We start from the raw sequence: 16,499 nt of genomic DNA on the forward strand, positions 1-16,499 counted from the left end.
TCAGCGGCCATGGCTCACGGGCCCAGCCGCTCCGCGGCATGTGGGATCTTCCCGGACCGGGGCACGAACCGGTGTCCCCTGCGTCAGCAGGGGGACTCTCAACCACTGCGCCACCAGGGAAGCCCCTGAAATTCTTAATAATATTTAAAAAGGGCCCTGCATTTTCATTTTGCAATGGATCCATACATTATGTAATGGGTCCTGCATGCGGCTTTGAATGAGAAAAGGAACAGATGAGATGAGGTGGGTGGAAATGTTCCTGCACACGGCCTCCCATCAGCCCTGGAAAGTACCAGACGCCCCACCCCTGCCCCATCAACCTGCATCCAGGCTCCTCTTCTGCTTGGAAAGCTCTCCCTGACCCCCTGTCCCCATCTAGGTAACTCTTCCCCTCCAGGCCCAGCTCAAAGGAGACTCGGGACCAGAGCAGGCCTCTGGTTGCACGTTCTCAAAGCTCCCCATATGCTCCTTCATAGCTCCTATCACTGTTGGTAACCCCATATTTATCTACATGATCCCCAAGAAGCATCTCCCCTGGAATGGGTCTGTTGGGCTTACCCCAGTGCCCATGCAGTCAACACAATGTCTGATATAGTGGGCCCTGCATAAATTTCTGCTAAATGAGTGAATGAGCTGGAAGCACAGCCGGATGTAAACAGTCATCATGTGCGGTGGCCATGCACAGGCCATGGCGTCAAATTAGCTCCAGATGGCTGGCCTTAGCGCTGAGCTAGGCTCCTTAGGGCCAGATAGGGCCAGCGTCAGTCCCTAGCACCGGGAGGTAAGATTCAGCCCGGAAGGGAGGGCAGGCCAGAGACCAGCGCAGGAGACTAGGGCTTGAGGAGCCCACAGGAGTGAAGAAGGAAGTGTGTGTGGTGGTTTGGGAGGCCTGATCCCCCGAGGGGCCTAAGTGGGCAGTAGCCTCAGCCCACACATATGTTCTCCCCTTAGGTGAGAGGTGGTTTGGACTGGAAGTGGGCCAGGCCAGGCCTCCCAAGAGGCCCCTGGTAATCACTTCTGACAGGCTTGGGTGAGCTCAGGGTAGGGCCACCAGAGACAGGAAATAATAAGGAAACTGTACAACTCAGATTGGGACTTGAACCCATGTGGCCAGGACTTGAACCTGGCCAAACCCCACAGTCTTCCAACTGAGATCACACCTGGTTCAGGACTTAATGAAGCTCAGGTTCTTGATGTCTCATCACAGAAAGAATTCAGTGAGAGACAAAGTGATAGGTAAGAAGTGGATTTATTTAGAGAGAAACACACTCCACAGACAGAGCGTGGGCCATCTCAGAAGGCGCGAGCAACACCAGGGTATGGGGTTGTCAGTTTTTATAGGAGTGAGTAATTTCATAGGCTAATGAGTGAGAGGGGTATTCCAGCTATTTGGGGAAGGAGTGGGGATTTCCAGTAATTGGGTCACCACCCCATTTTTGATCCTTATGGTCAGTCTTGGAACTGTCACAGCCCCTGTGGGTGTGTCATTTAGCCTGCTGCTGTGTTACAATGAGCGAGGCTCAAGGTCTAGTGGAAGTCGACTTGTCCGCCATCTTGGACCCATTTGGTTCTAATCAGTTTATGTCACGTCCTCGGGCTATGTCATCCTTTCAAGGGTTGTGCCCTGCCCCCTTCCCTCCTGTTTCAATAATACCTGATATCCAGTTACATTTTCACAGAAGCAACAGGTCATTTTTTGGTATGTCTCACATCTTACATGGGACAAAGCAAAAAAATTACTTGTTGTTTATCAGAAACTCAAATGTAACTGGGCATCCTGTATTTTAACTGACAACCCTTGTTCAGGACTCCTTCTGGGAAGTAGCCTGTGCCAGGAATGCTTCAGCTAAACTGGAGTCATGTGTAGAAAAGCCAGAACTTTCAGGGGCTGAAGCCGTCCCTTTCCTGATTTTTGCTTTTTCAGGTTATTCAAGGGACACAAGGAGAAACAAGGCACGAAGCCAGGCTGCAGATGGGAGGGAGTGTCAGGAACCTTCTGATCCAGGCCAGGCCCCATAGGGATGAAACAGCGAGGATGCCCTGGCAGAGGGGATGGCAGTCTCTCCATCCTTGCAGGAAGCAGGCTAAGCACCAGGTAGGCCTGGCCCTGCCCTCCAGGGGTTTGGAGGGGAGGCTGCCCTATCAACTGACCATTCAACCGTCAGTCTGGCTGCTGAGAGAAGCTCCTCCTGGGAGATAAACACCTCCTGGGAGTGAGAGGTGGCCTGCCCTGGGTGTTGCTCTTTAGTTTACTTCATCAGTTTAAGGTGGGTAATGATATCTACCACCAGGGCAGTGCCTTTATCCATCTTTTTGACAACTGATTCTATCCTCTGACTTCTCCCTCCCAGTTTTGTGTCATCCACAGATTTTATCAGAAGGTCACCAGAATCCTAATCCAATTCATTAATAAAAATATTCAACAGGAGAAGAATGAAGACAGAGCCCTGTGGCACTCTACCAGAGACTTGCCCCAGGCTGATCTTAATCAAAATTCTTTTGATATAAATGTTCTGCAAGCTATAAATTCCCTTATTCTACTACCATTTACTCCAGCCTTCTCCATGAGGATATAAGGATTCCCCAAGAGGATGTCTTAGATGTCTTGATAAATTCCAAAAGTAATGATACATCCATTAGATGGTCGCTGCTCGATACTACCTTAGCAGCAGTAATGATAATAATAATAATAATAAACAATGGAGTAATTTTTGTCCTTACCCTCCCCTTTCTGTCCCTTCTATCCAAGACCGAAGTAAACTTTGCTAAAATAAGAGGAAATCCAAATTGATTTATCCTAAGTTCATGGAGAAATTACCCTGCCAGGAACAACTCTTGGAGGAGGATGTGGGAAATGGTCATGGTTTATCTGAGGATCAGCAAAATGAATTTTAGATACGAAAAGTGACTTAGGTTTAAAGAACAGGCAGTTTCAGCTTATCATCAGGTTTTGATTCAGAATATTGTTTTTAAGTTGGCTGTTGAGCAAATGTGAAATGACTCAAAAACAATCATCTGACAAACACTGATTAGGTTCTCTGGAAGCTCCCGGAAGCCCTCTTCAAAACCATTTGTCTGCAATGAGTTGAAACTATACTGTGAGCAGCCTGAGCCCCTTGTCTTGTCTTTTCTTTCTTTTTTTTTTTTTAAATAAATTATTTATTTTGGCTGCATTGGGTCTTCGTTGCTGCGTGCGGGCTTTCTCTAGTTGCAGCGAGTGGGGGCTACTCTTTGTTGCGGCGCGCGGGCTTCTCATTGTGGTGGCTTCTCTTGTTGCGGAGCACGGGCTCTAGGACACGCGGGCTTCAGTAGTTGTGGTTCGTGGGCTCTAGAGAGCAGGCCCAGTAGTTGTGGCGCACGGGCTTAGTTGCTCCGCATGTGAAGCCTGTGGGATGTTCCCGGACCAGCGCTCTAACCCGTTTCCCCTGCATTGGCAGGTGGATTCTTTTTTTTTTTTTAAATCAGGTAGATTCTTAACCGCTGTGCCACCAGGAAAGTCCACCTCTCTACGACTTGCCCACTTCTGCACATAGACTCTAGGAATTTAAGAAAGAAAATTGCTTTAAAGTATTTAAAACATTACCTACCAGCGTGATTCTCAGTCCAGTGTGTGTGTGTAGCTTTGTCCATGCCCAACTGGCTTGAGGTCAGCAGAAGTGCGTGTCCATTTCTTAATGTGATCATCTATTCGTCACCTCCGTTTTAACAGGAAATCTGGCTGGGGCAGCCACAGAGGAAGCAGAGGCCAGGGCTTGTGAGGGCCCTCTCTCTTCTCGGTTCTCAGGGGATCCCTCCATCCCCTGCTTTGAAAGGAAACAATGGTTCCTGCTGAAGAGGCTTCACCTCCCCAGCCTTCTGGGCTAAGCAGGTTGGCGTTATTCCTGAGCTGGACATCCAGGTGATGAAGTTGTGTGGGGCAGACTTGTCCCCTTCTCATATCTAGCCTGAACCCCAGGAAATGTACTGAGTTTTAAAAAGGGGGGTGGGGATGGGGATAGGGACTCCTAAAACCATAGATCACAGGGGCCTTGATATCCATCCTCTACAAAACTCTAGCAGATTACTTATTAGGTATGTAAACACTCTATGCTGTGTCTAAGCACGCCCTAAAATCTTTTCCTAGTGAGTTATGGCTCTCATTGTGTATGGAACTTCAATAAAGTCTTCATCAAAACACACACACACACACACGCATATATATATACAGGGGGGGCCCAGACCTCTGTGGCTGGAATTCAGGGAAGGGTAGAGAATGGGGAGTCTAGGCCAGACCTGACAGGGCTGCCAGTGAGGGTCACGCCCAGGAGTTAGGCCATGTATTAAGGGCTAGATGAGGCCTGGGTCATGAAGGAGGGGGGACAGGAGGAAGGGTGCTCAGTGAAGGGACTAAAATGGGATCCTATCACCCAAGTCAGTACAGATCAGAGCAGAACTCTTACAGATGTTGGCAGGGGGCACTTGTAGCTACCAGGCAGGAAGTAGAAATGACCAGAAACCAGCAAAGATCTTCCAAAAGTAAGTCAGACAAGTTAACCTGTTTTTTTTTGTTGTCAGAGTTACTAGATTGTTGAATGAGTAAAAAACTGCAGATACAGGGCTTCTGATTTCAGCAAGACGTCTGACCAGGTATGTCCTGGGGTCCTCATGGAGAAGTGTGTGGCATCTGTCATTTGTGGGACAATTAGATCCAAAGAGTTTTATTCAAGGTCAATTCAAAAGACATCTGTAGGGTCTTCCCTGGTGGTCCGGTGGGTAAGACCCTGCGCTCCCAATGCAGGGGTCCCGGGTTCAATCCCTAGTTAGGGAACTAGATCCCACATGCATGCCGCAACTCAGAGTTCGCAAGCTGCAACTAAGAAGCCCACATGCCACAACTAAAAAAAAAAAAGATCCTGCATGTCGCAGCGAAGATCCCGCGTGCTGCAACTTTTTTGGCCAGCACGGCCAAAAAAAAAAAAATAATAAAATAAATATTTAAAAAATATTAAAAAAACAAACAAACAAAAAACCCCCAAAACAAAAGACATCTGTAGTGGAATGCCATGTGGTTGTCTTCTTCCCTCTCCTGGCTCACAGGAGGGATGGAAAGTATGCTGACTCGATCCCTGAATGACGCAACACTGGGAGGGATAGATAGGTAAGAGGCCAAAGGATAGGATCAGTAGTCAAAAGGATGTCACTAGGAGGGTGCAATGGGCCAAATGATGACACACAATAGAAAGTTAAAGTCCCTGATCTTAGTTCCTCAAAGCTGACCTTGCAAATTCAGGATGACAAATGACAGACATGTAGCTTAACAGGAGGATGCGTTGGGAAAGACTGATGAGTTTGAAAGGGGCATGGCTATTGTCCCCATTGGCAGCATTAATGAAAGAGCTCAGAAGTGGGGAGAAGACTGCCCCACTGTATTTTGTCACACATGCTTAGTTCAGGGGGTGACACCCAAAAGCATATGGAGGGGTGATGAAAATACCAAGGCAAGGGGCCTTCGAACCACATCATAAGAGCAACATTTGAAGGGAGTGGAAATGTTAAGACTAAGAAGGAAGGTTTAGGAGAGTATCTGATAATTATCTTTAAATAATTGCATTGTTTTTATTTATTTTTAAAATTTATTTATTTATTTATTTATTTAATAGTAGGTCCTTATAACCTACTATAAGGTTAAAATAGATAACCTTAGAGTAGGTTATCTATTTTAAATACAGCAGTGTGTACATGTCAATCCCAACCTCCCAATCTATCCCTCCCCCTCACTTTCCCCCCACCACCCCGGTAACCATAAGTTCATTCTCTAAGTCTGTGAGTCTGTTTCTGTTTTGTAAATAAGTTCATTTGTATCATTTTTCTTTAGTTTCTGCATATGAGTCATATCATATTTCTTTCTCTGTCTGACTTCATTTAGTATGATAATCTCCAGTTTCATCCATGTTGCTGCAAATGGCATTATTTCATTCTTTTTAATGGCTGAGTAATATTCCATTGAGATATGTACCGCATCTTCTTTATCCATTCATCTGTCAATGGACATTTAGGTTGCTTCCATCTCCTGGCTATTATAAACAGCACTGCAGTGAACACTGGGGTGCATGTATCTTTTTGAACCATGTTTTTCTCTGGATATATGCCCAATAGTGGGATTGCTGGATCATATGGTAGCTCTATTTTTAGCTTCTTAAGGAACCTCCATACTGTTCTCCATAGTGGTTGTACCAATTTACATTCCCACCAACAGTGCAGGAGGGTTCCCTTTTCTCCACACCTTCTCTAGCAGTTACTGTTTGTAGATTTTTTGATGGTGGCCGTTCTGACTGGAGTGAGGTGATACCTCATTGTAGCTTTGAATTGCATTTCTCAATTGCACTGTTTTTATGTGAAAAAGGAATGGGACTTTTTTTTTTTAACCTTTGGGTAGAACCTATAGGGAGGTCTATTTTAGTTAGAACTTTGTAACAGCGCATGACGGAAAGTTTTGCAAAGGTTTTTTAAGACAGTTGAGGGGGGGAGATGTTTTCAGAGGGCTGCGGAGTCTCCCCTGGGCTGAACCCCGGCAGCCACGGAGGCCACTCCTGCTCTGTCCAGTGGAAGACTGGCTACTGCACGTCTCTTCAACTTACTGATAAAGCCTCTAAAAGGCAAATATTTGTCAAAGCCAATGCCATGGGGCTTCCCTGGTGGCACAGTGGTTAAGAATCTGCCTGCCTACGCAGGGGACACAGGTTCAAGCCCTGGTCCAGGAAGATCCCACATGCCGCGGAGCAACTAAGCCTGTGCGCCACAACTACTGAAGCCCGTGTGCCTAGAGCCCATGGTCCGCAACAAGAGAAGCCACTGCAATGAGAAGCCCTCGCACCGCAACGAAGAGTAGCCCCTGCTCGCCGCAACTAGAGAAAGCCCACACACAGCAATGAAGACCCAAAGCAGCCAATAAATAAATAAGTAAAATCTAAAAAAAAAAAAAAAAAAAAAAAAGCCAATGCCATGAGTCTGAGCAGTGTTCCTGCTGATTGCTGGGGTTGAAGACAAAGGAAATGGAAAGAAGACAGTTGTCCTCATCATGAAGGTCATTAAGTGGCCTCTGTTGCTTGTGGGCTGGGCTGGGATCACCATTCCGACTCGATGCTAAGAAGAGCCATGAAGTTGTTCATGGAGCTCGTGCATCACCCGTCAGACGGTGCGAAAAGGCATCTGTGTCCCTGTTGTGGAAACCTGAGTGGATCTGTCTGATCAACTGAACAGGAACCAAGAAAACAAGAAGGAAAGCAAAACGCAGCCCAAGTGCTCAGTCTTCATCTCAGGGGGATGGGGTGCCAGCTGTGGGTGGCAGAATGACCAGAGGCCCCTGCGAAACACAGAGAATTCTAAACAGCTACCTGAGGAAGAAAGGGGCCCATCTGGGAGCAAGGGCCACAGTGGGAGGCTGACTGGCTGATTCGGGAGGGGTGGTGGGGACCTGACTTTGAGGGAGAAACTAGGTATAGAAGACTTGCAGCGAGTTTTTCTCCAGGCAATGAGGTATAATTCTCCCTCACAACCCCCTTGAGACAACCTTCAGTGAAGGGTTTTGAAGCATTGTTCTCAAGAGATTTGGAGAGGGGTTTCTGCTAAAATTTACTGAGGACTTAAGACTTCTCATGGGTTGTCTCATTTAATCCTGTGGATTAGATGCTAGAATTATCCTCATTGTACAGGAGAGAAAAGAGAATCTCGGAAAGGTTAGTACACTTGCTCACAATCCCACAGCTGATTTAAGTCCGTTGTAACGCGGCTGCCTGACTCCAGGCCTGAGCCCTGAATTCCTTGCATGGTGCCTCTGGAAGAAAAACATTTCAGGGCTTCTTGAAATTCCCCACAACAGGAAAATCTTTGGCTTAGAACAAAGACTGAAGGGGTCAAACTCTAAAAAAGCTGAAACACACTGAATATGAAATATTTATTCACCCAGGTTATTTTAGGATGTAATCCTTCAATTTGTTCTATACAACTGTCTTAATGTTTCCTGTTTCTTTACAGCTTCATTACCTGATTAAACAAAATTAAAATAGATACATCCAAATAAAAAAGGCAGCCAAGTTGGAGTAGGAGAATATGCACAGGAAACAGTGCTTCTGGACAGACATGAGATCCATGTGATTTAGGACCAAGACAGGAGCTTGTATAAACATTTCTAACTCTTGAGAATGTGAGAACACATGTGGGTCTCAAGTGGATCCCTCACAGACCTCAAGGATCTTCTTTTTAAAAAAATTTATTTAGTTATTTGGTTGCGCTGGGTCTCAGTTGTGGCTCTCGGGCTCCTTAGTTGTGGCATGCGAACTCTTAGTTGCAGCACGCATGCGGGATCTAGTTCCCTGACCAGGGACTGAACCCGGGCCCCCTGCATTGGGAGCGCAGAGTCAACCACTGTACCACCAGGGAAGTCCCTCAAGGATCTTCTTTAATTAGAGCTGTCTAAAAAATGGAACAGTTGCCCAGAAAAATTTTTAAAGTATGTTCACACAAAAAATCTGTACGTGAATGTTCACAGCAGCTTTGTCATTTCAGCTTTCCTGAAAAACTGGAATCAGTCCAGATGTCCTTCAATGAATGGTTAAATAAACGATGGTACATGTACACCATGGAATATTCCTCAGCAATGAAAAGGAGCAAACTATTGACACATGCAGCAAGTTGGATGAATCTCCAGGGCCAGAGGCTGAGCGAACCAACCCAATCCCCCAAATGTGATCCTATTTACATAACATTTTTGAAATAACAAAAGTTTAGAAATGAAGGACAGATTAGCAGTTTCCAGAGGTTGGGGATGGGGACAGGGAGGGAAGTGGGCATGGCTATAAAAGGGATGGGATCCTTGTGTCTTGGGAACTGTGTGCTGACTGTGGTGAGGGATACATAACTCTACAGAGGTGATAAAGCTGTTTAGAACTTTACACACACAGAGACACAAGTGAGTACCAGTAAAACTGGGGAGATTAAATACTATGGGTGGGTTGTATCAATGTCAATGTCCTGTGAAATTATAATGTAACACTAAAATGTTACTACTGCCGAAACCTGGGTAACGTACAAGGGCTTTCTCTATTATTTATTACAAATGCATGCGAATCTACTATTATCTCCATAAAAATCGTTATTTAGGGACTTCCCTGGTGGTCCAGTGGTTAAGGCTCTGTGCTTCCAGGGCAGGGAGAACAGGTTTGATCCCTGGTCGGGGGAACTAAGATTCTTCATGCTGTATGGTATGGCCAAAAAAAAAAAAAAATCACTGTTAAAAAAAAATGGACTGGTTCCCTGTTCCTGGAGGATGCAAGCGCTGGTCAGATGCTCCCTGACTCAGGTGTTGTTGGGGGGATTACTGGAGGGTGGCCCCTCCACTTCTCCTGATGTTTTATGGGGCGTGAGACCTTCAGGGCAGTGAGGAGGAAGCTGAGCATTGCACAAAAGTCCTCCATTTCTGCTGGTCCCAGGAGTACGCACAGAGAATCAGAGAGAACTAGAACGTCCTCCTCACAGAGGCTCATTCTCTTGTACCAAGAGGAAGAGGTGAGCTGAGCTGCTCTGAAGGTATTTTGCAGGGCTACCTCCGTCACCTTTTCCCTAAAGGCCAGGGGTCCCCTTGGGGTCCAGGGGTTCAGGCAGTTCTGCTGACAAAAATAAAACACGTATTTTCACACTGCTGCTTAGAATCTGAATCTGGTAGAACCTTGGAAATCCTCTCCCAAATAAAAGAACCTTCTAGATGCAAAGAGAATAGGAATATTTTGAGACCTAGGAAAGATCTGGATGTTTGAGGAGGTAAAGGGGTTTTTGAATATTATCCTAGAGACGCACTGAAATGCACCAGCTCCTCCTAAATGAAGTGTTTCCCTCCCAGATAATTTCAAGACCAGTTTCATGTAGACGGTTATTCTTATTTATTTATTTATTTATTTACTTACTTATTTTGGCTGTGCTGGGTCTTAGTTGCAGCATGCAGGATCTAGTTCCCTGACCAGGGATTAAAGCAGGGTCCCCTGCACTGGGAGTGTGGAGTCTTACCCCCTGGACCACCAGGGAAGTCCCTAGACAGTTATTCTTGATGGCCCTCTTGAACAGTGAAATGGATCAATGTGAGGTGCCCTTAGCCCCCTCCTCCTCCCATAGGACGAGGCTGGGAGAGATATTCCTTAGGTCAACTTACAGAGAAGGTCCCTGAGGTTGGCCATGACCTGCCCGTGCAGCCAAAGTGGATCTGGTGCTGTCTCAGGACTTCCTGGCCAGGAAGCTTCCTTCATTTTCTCTGGGATCCCTGCTCACCACATGCTCTGTGTCTTTGTACCCAGGACCTAGCCCAGTACGTGTGATGTTAGGCCTAGGGTGCTCCAGCCCAGGCACCAGCCTTTTTTTGGGCCGTGCCCACGGCAGCATGAGGGATCTTAGTTCCCTGACCAGGGATTGAACCCGTGCCCCCTGCAGTGAAGCACAGAGTCTTAACCACTGGACAGCCAGGTAAGAGCCCCAGGCACCAGCCTTTAAGGAACGGCCTGAGTGCTGGACCAACCACAGCAGAGCCAGCTCTCAGCCAGGCCTCTAGCTGACAGCACCTGAAACCTCATGTGAATGTGCAAGTGACTGATGATGACCCAGGTATGCAGTCTCCTCTGAATACCCCTCTCCCCTGCAGCTGCATCTCCCTTCCCCTGTATCCACATCTGCCCTCCATCTGCAAGTCTTACCCTCCAAGAACAGATTTCTCTTGGGGTCTCCACAAGTGGGTGGGCACAGGCCTGCCTGTAGTCACATCTGCCCTGCCTTCAAAGAAGGTTCTGCCCACACAAAGGCACTTTGAGTTTACTGCAACCTAACACAATACAGACTACCTGCGTCTGCCTGTAAATCCATTTTTAAAATGCAGCTAGGAAAGCTGAAGGAAAGGGAAAAGCAGGGCCCCAGTTCAGCCCTGGAGGCTGCATTGTTCTCATACTGACATTGTTTTCAGGCCCCCACCGATTACCCAGAAGGCCCCCAGGACCCCTGGGGAATCAAATGAGATTGTTTTTCCCAAGATTGAGCTCTTCAGGTGTGAGCTGCAGTTCTTGGACAACGGTGGTGACTGTGGCATTTCTGCAACAGGAAAGAGGAAGGAACTTCTGATCTGTGCAGCAAGGGCACCAACAATGTGCGCCCCCAGCCAGCCGGCAGCAAAGAGGAAAAGAGCTCCGTTTCCATAGTGATAAATCACCGGGAAGCCAGAGAGGGAGAGTCAGCAAGAGGATTTTTCCTTTCCTCTGGCTCCCTGCAAAAAAATCCCAACTCCAGAGTCAGTTAGATGCCTGGCGCCTCTCCAGGCTGAGCCTCCAGAACCACAGGTAGAGGAAGAAAGAGGAGGTCCCTGCTAGCTGGAAATCAACACTGAAAACCCTCTGCTGCTGAGAGTGGAAGGGAAGAGGTTTAGGCTCCTCTTAAAGGTGTACATCGGGCACAGGTGCCTGGGCGACCTGGCGGGCCCAGCACTACGTCACACCTGTGTGGCCACATGCTGACTATAAAACTCCTCCATGTATGTCACCCACATTATTCCATTTCATTATCTTACATTAAGCCCTACAGGATTCTGGGTTCTGGTATGTGAGCCACACACATATGGGTATTATCAGCCTTTTTACAACAGAAAAACAGACCTGGTGAGGGAGAGAGATGGGCCGGAGACAGCTCACCAATCTAAGATACTTGCTGCAAGTTGCTCCTGAAGGTCTTCAGGGCTCTCACCTGAGACTCTTTCCCTTGCTAAAGTTAGACTTTTCTATTTTTCCCAAGGAAAATTCCAGTTTTTTGGGAAATGCTCTGAAATATTTGTCCCAAGCCTCATTGGTTACTCTTCATCGTGCCCCGTTCTCTTGCCTCTTACCTTTGCATATGCCATTCCCTCTGCTTGGAATGCTGTTCCCCGGTTCTTTGGCCAGCTAACCCCTCAGGGGAGATGCCTGGGAAGGCTTCCCCGTGGTTCAAACACCTCGCTTTCTGGGCTCGCACAGAATTTACCACGTCATTACGTGAGGCAGCACAGAGTAGTGGTAAGAAAAGGTTCTTCTAGGTCCAGACGAGCTGTGTGACCTTGGGAGACTTAACGTCTCTGAGCCTCCACCTCCTCACAGGCAGGATAGGGAGAATGACAGTATCTGCCTTAGAGCGTTTGTGAGGATTAGATGTTAACACACACGGAGCACTTAGAAAATGCTGGCACACAGCTAGTGCTCAGTAAACACAGGCTGTTAAAGGATTACCTGTCTTAAAGCAGGGGCCATCTTTCATGCAGACTCTCAGTTGGAGATGCTTTAGCCCTCACTGGGTGTTCAGCAGTATGTGTCAGATGAACTCTGAATTCACGGAAGGCTGTTTTCAGCTACACACACCAGGCACAGTGTAAGGCTCCTTGACACGTAATATTTCTTTTAGTTAAGTCACTCCAAGACTGGGCCCAGGTAGCCAAGAACCAGCATTCGCCCAGTGTAGCGTGCAGTGTCCTTGAATGGCCCCTCAGATCACCTGAACTTACAGGATGTTCAGTTAAATTTGAATTTCAAATAAGCAACAAATAATCTTTTAAGTATAAGTGTATCCCAAATACTGCGTGGAGGCATACTTACACTAAAAAAATGTTTGCTGTCTACCTGACATTCAAATTTAACTGGGCATTCTCCTGCCGTGCCCGGGCTGGGCCTGGAAAGGCCCCCCTCTCAGGGCCAGGCGGCTCTCAGCCTTCACCGCAGGCGGTTTACCCAAGTGGTCTGTAAACACGGAGAGATTCAAATAATCCACATAACTGCACCCCAGAGGCCTGCTTTCTGGGTCTCACAGAACTTACCACACCATACTGTGAGGTGTGTGACAAAAGACAAACCAAACCCCATATGGGGTGGCCGGTCTTCTCTGTGGTTTCACATTCAGGAAAAATGAAACCAAACTCTTCACGCAAATACTTAAAGAGTTTAAACTAAATTGTGTAACAGCTGAAGCCTTTCTCTGCAGCTACTAGGCAGTTTTTTAATCACCCTGGAGCCCTCTTCCAAGCCCTGGACCAAATAGAAACAACAAAGCTTTTTGCAGCAAAACAAAACAGCAACAAAAACAAACAAACAGAAAAACCAAACAACTCCCCACCCCAGTCTTCCTCAAACCTCTAAAATCAAAATGCAAACCAGTAGTTGCCTGGGACTTGGGGAGGGATTAGGGATTGATGGCAAATGGACAAGAGGGAACTTCTGGGTGATGGAAATGCTCTAGAACCAGATTGTGTTGATGGTTGCACAACTCTATATATTTACGAAGAGTTTTGAAATTTAGCAAATAAAAATATAGGCTGTTCAGTTAAATTTGAATTTCAAAAAAGCAACAAATAATCTTTTTAGTATAAGTGTATCCCAAATATTGCTATGGGGGCATACTTACACTTAAAAATGTTTGTTGTCTACCTGAAATTCAAATTTAACTGGGCATCCTAGCAGTTAGGATCGCCAGATCCTAACTAAAAGTCTTTGAAGTATAGTTATAATGCATGAGTTTTATGGCATGTCAATTATGCTTAGCTACTAAATTTAACACAGTGCCTAGAATAATGTTGGCACTTAAAGAAAAGTACAGTTTTTCCTTCTGGACACCCTCTCCATTCCCTCCCCACTCTCACCCCTGGCAAAAAAAACCAAACACACACATACAAAACCCCAAAAAACCCACCAGCCCGGAAACCCATAGAAATCACCAGTATTGAAAATCTAAACAGTCACTACAGCTTTGTTTTCCTGGGGCTTGGGGCCTGAAAGAGGGCAAGACCTCAGGGCGAGAAACACCGTAGGGCAAACCAGGGAGTTTGGAGTTTGGAGCAGGCCTCCACTTGCTGGGAGCTCCAAACACTAAAGTCACCCCCACCTAAAGTAATTCCTTGCTAATCGCTACTCAGCAATTCAACTCTCATCAGCTGGGTGGGCACTGAATGCCCTGCACAGGCTGGGTGGGTGAGGTGGAGGGCAATGAGTACGACACTTACCTGCTCTCAAGGAGGTCACCGTCTAAAGAACGTAAGCCTAGTATGCACCTACCTGCCAACACACACACACAACACACACTAATACCATTAAAAGCAAAAAGAACAACTCCTCTTCTCTCCCTCTTACGGGAGAGAATTTTTTTCACCTCCTCCGATAAAATTAACTTTCGTATATCTATGGGGTTTGTCTACAGAATTGCATTTTGCGATCTGGTAAGAGCCTGTTCCCTTTTTAGAACTGGCACATTTGCGCCCGTCCCTAGTACAGATGAAGCCACCTGCTGGTAGGTCTGGCTGTAAGCAATCCGGGTACCAAATTCTGACCAACTGTCAAAATTACGGTAATTTGTTCTTCAGATTCACCCCATCTGAGATCTGCAAACTGACTCTTTTCTGAATTAAAAGGACTCATCAACATTCCACTCTGTGCTTACTTCTGTGGTACCGTTTCAGTACCGAGGATTTCACGAAAAGTGGCCCTCAAAAGTGGATGCTTCCATAATGATTTGTAAACCTGTAAAGCTAAAAATCCCCTTACTTAGCTCACCAACAATATAAACAAGGTGATTTGGGGCATTTCAAGTAGGGAAGAGAAGCACTTGTGAGCATCGTAACTGTCAGCCCAGAGGTAAACCCAGACCAACAGTGCTCAACTTGTGAGTTCCGGGGTGAGTGATGGGTAGGTCAGTGAAAGAGAATCCAAGTGGCTGTCTGAAGATATGGCAGCACATGCTGAATAAAATGCCGATGATAGTAACTGGTGTTTGTTGTAGTGCGACGTGTGATTTACATGCACTGTGGCTCAGTCCCATGAGTTCGGTACAGCTACAGTCACTTGCCCACAGTGCCAGGCTGGTCAAGGGCCGGCCCCAGGGCCCTTGCTTCTACCACCCAGTTCAAGTTCCTCCAGCTTTTGGCTGGAATTATATCAACCCAGCAAGGCTGTCCCTTTGTCTATTAAGAACTTCAATTGATCAAATACACACATACATAAATACAAAACAGAAAAACCTTTAACTACTTAGTAAATGCTATTACTATATGGGTAAAATCTTCCCAGTAATGAGATTTAGGAAAGAGAAGTAATGGAGGAGTTGTCATTGGAGAAAAGGTAGGAATCCCAGCCTGCTCAGGAATATGGAAAATTCCAAAGTAGCAGACAACATTTTGCACTTCTGGTAATCAGAGTATCAGTGGCGAATTTTTACAGGACTGAGAGAAAATAACTTGCCCCCAAGTGCCCGTTTTACATGCATTTCACAGTATTTTTCATCTAATGATTAAAGGTAATAAGTACCTCATTTCATTTACCCCCATTGGCTTGAACTAATAGGGTATTACTGAAGGGGGCTTTAACTTTTTTCTTTTTCTTTTTCAAGTGACTTAAAAGAAAAGCAAGCAACAACAATAATAAGTCTTTATGGGCAGAAACAGTTAATGGGTGTGCCCAGTCCTTCCATGGCCCATTTGAAATTACAGAAATTTTACAATGGCACCATCTAATGGAATATCAGGTTAGACACACAAAAAAATCATTTTTTTTACCTTTAAATTTGTACCAACCACTTCTAACACTTCTTTATCAGCTTTGGACACCCTCATTGCTTATTTCACCCTTGGTTATTATTTCTAGTGGAAACACAGCATTGATGTAAAAATACTGTATAAAATATATAGCATAAAAATGCTATATAAAAGGTATTTAAAATAAAACTTCCTCATTCCTTTCTTCAGACAGAGTGCTCTATGCATATACAAATAAGTGAATGAATGAATGAATGAACAAACATATAAACATGTTTAGGACTTCCCTGGTGGCGCAGTGGTTAAGAATCCACCTGCCAATGCAGGGGACACGGGTTCAAGCCCTGGTCCGGGAAGATCCCACATGCCACAGAGCAACTAAGCCCATGCGCCACAACTACTGAGCCTGTGCTCTAGAGCCCACGAGCCACAGTTACTGAGCCCACGCACCACAACTACTGAAGCCCGTGCACCTAGAGCTTCATGCTCCACAACAAGAGAAGCCACCTCAATGAGAAGCCTGTGCACCACAAGGAACAGTAGCCCCCGCTCGCTGCAACTAGAGAAAGCCCACGCACAGCAACGAAGACCCAATGCAGCCCCCCCAAAATAAATAAATATTTTTTAAAAAATGATTAGATATATATTATAAATAGATGGGATATCTTATATATTTATTGCAATGTGCTATTTTTTTTAACCTTTTGCACATCATGCATATATTTTCATTTAAATACACAGAAAACTACCTCGTTCTTTTTTTGTTTTGTTTTGTTTTGTTTTTTGCGGTACGCAGGCCTCTCACTTGTTGCGGCCTTTCCCGTTGCGGAGCACAGGCTCCGGATGCGCAGGCTCAGCAGCCATGGCTCACGGGCCCAGCCGCTCCGCGGCACGTGGGATCTTCCTGGACCGGGGCACGAACCCGTGTCCCCTGCATCGGGAGGCGGACTCT

The 16,499-nt window shown here is 46.1% G+C and overlaps 1 protein-coding gene across 3 annotated transcripts in view; it reads right to left on the minus strand.

Moving 5' to 3' along the window:
- Positions 1 to 16,499, minus strand: part of POLG2 (DNA polymerase gamma 2, accessory subunit) — an 80,790-nt gene that overhangs the window by 8,991 nt on the left and 55,300 nt on the right. For all 3 annotated transcript variants that reach the window (XR_008619138.1, XR_008619137.1, XR_008619140.1), the window contains exon 13: positions 3,588 to 3,803. The gene's annotated coding sequence lies outside the window, so the exon portion shown is untranslated. The remainder of the gene's footprint in view (positions 1 to 3,587; positions 3,804 to 16,499) is intronic.

The sequence above is a fragment of the Physeter macrocephalus genome, chromosome 14 (assembly GCF_002837175.3).
Source record: "Physeter macrocephalus isolate SW-GA chromosome 14, ASM283717v5, whole genome shotgun sequence".
NCBI classification, from domain to species: Eukaryota; Metazoa; Chordata; class Mammalia; order Artiodactyla; family Physeteridae; genus Physeter; species Physeter macrocephalus.